Source organism: Bison bison, unplaced genomic scaffold (assembly GCF_000754665.1).
Source record: "Bison bison bison isolate TAMUID 2011002044 unplaced genomic scaffold, Bison_UMD1.0 scf7180017860996, whole genome shotgun sequence".
Taxonomy (NCBI): Eukaryota; Metazoa; Chordata; class Mammalia; order Artiodactyla; family Bovidae; genus Bison; species Bison bison.
In genome coordinates, this window is record NW_011491568.1 from 10,702 (window position 1) to 12,548 (window position 1,847).

General features: G+C 31.3%; 1 long non-coding RNA gene across 1 annotated transcript in view; it reads left to right on the forward strand.

The window, feature by feature from the left end:
* Positions 1-1,841, forward strand: part of LOC104982936 — an 11,060-nt gene extending 9,219 nt beyond the window's left edge. The window contains exons 2-3 of the long non-coding RNA XR_824573.1: positions 32-172; positions 1,469-1,841. This is a non-coding gene — a long non-coding RNA (uncharacterized LOC104982936). The remainder of the gene's footprint in view (positions 1-31; positions 173-1,468) is intronic.
* The last annotated feature ends 6 nt before the right edge of the window (positions 1,842-1,847 follow it).

The following is a 1,847-nucleotide window of genomic DNA, read 5'->3' on the forward strand; positions in this document are numbered from 1 at the left end:
TATATATATATGTTTTTTCATTTTAATTTAGGATTTGCTTTCCCATATGCTGCATATGGACCCACAGCAGCGGTACACTACAGAGCAAGTATTAAAACACTCATGGATAACCCACAGAGATCAGTTGCCAGATGATCAGCCAAGTAGAAATGGTTCATCACATGTTGTTAAGGTAAAACCAACATACTTTTAAGCATCTTCTAAATGCCATGCCATTGCATGCCATTCAATGATGACACATATAATTACTTTATAGTGTCTTTATTTTTTTAAGTATATTTATAGATTCTTTTGTTTTGGCTTACTTTTTTAAATAACAGCCTTTTTTATGTACAGCCTTACTGATGATACATAAATTTTCTTGATTACATTTGGTTTGCTTTAAGAGACACTGGGGCTTGGTGCAGACTAAATTCAAGTTTCATATGGGAAAAAAAAAAAAAAAGATGCCTATTGGTTCCTGAATTAATAGCCATTAGTGCAAGTTTCCATACTTACAGACATTGAACCTAGATTTTGAAGTTTAGTGATTTATCCATTTATCTGTTGATGGACACTAAGATGTGTTTTCATATCTTGGCTGTTTTGAATATTGTTAGAATGATCATGGGAGTGCAAATTTATGTGAGAATAAATTGTGTGGGGGGTGTGTATGTGTGGAATATATTATATATAATGGAATTGTATGTATGGAATATGGTATATATAATGGAATATTGTTCAACTTTTTAAAAGGAGACCTTTGTCATTTGCCACAACAGACATGAATCCAAAGACATTATGCTAAGTGAAATAATGTAGACACAGAAAGAAAAAAACTACATCATTTGTCTTATATGTAGAATCTAAAAAAAACAAATATATGAAAGCAGAGAGTAGAACAGTGGTTACCAGTAGACAGGGAGAAGGTCGAAATGGGGAGATATTGGTCAAGGTATACAAAGTTACAGTTATGTAGAATGAGTAAGCCTAGAGGTCTAATGTGAAGTCTGATGTTAAGTACAGGTAATAAATAATACTATAGTGAATGCTGGAAATTTGCTAAGAGTAGTTTTTCAGGTACTCTTATCACACACAAAAATGATAACTATGTCAAGAGGACATATGTTAATTAGCTTGACTGTAGTAATCATTTTACTGTGTATATCAAGATAACATGTTTTATGCCTTAAATATATACAATTCCTATGAAAATAAATTTTCAAAGATATTTAAAAACAAATTTTATGAGTTTTGAAAGACTGAAAAAATAATACATTTTAGTTTTAAAAACTTGTAAGAAGCATATTTATTGAAATAAAAAATATATAAGTAGTCAGATGTTAATCAAAGGGCCATCAACATAAATATTATGGATTCTCAATTACTTTCCTAGGGGAAAGTAGTTAAATTTTTCATGATACAATGTGGAAGTTTTCTTACCTTCAGAGATTGTTATTCAATTTGTAATATTTCTCATTATTATTAGGGAGCAGTGGTCGCCACATATTCTGCCCTGACTCACAAGACTTTTCAACCAGTCCTAGAGCCTGTTGCTGCTTCAAGCTTAGCTCAGCGACGAAGCATGAAAAAGCGAACATCAACTGGCCTTTGAAAGTTTTAGGGTTCCTCAGCCAAAGTGGATGAAGAAAAGATTAAATGTGTAGCTTTTTGTGTAATCATATATCAAAGGCATTGTTTTCTACTACATTACTTGAATATTCTGATTAAGCTTCCTTTTTTTTAAGGGGGAGTAAGATAAAAAAAACATATATAGGTCCACAATTTTCATACTATGTTGCTTTTCAATGTTGTCCAAGTATTTATTTAAGTATATAATTTGTGTCTACAAAGTCCTACCAACTTCT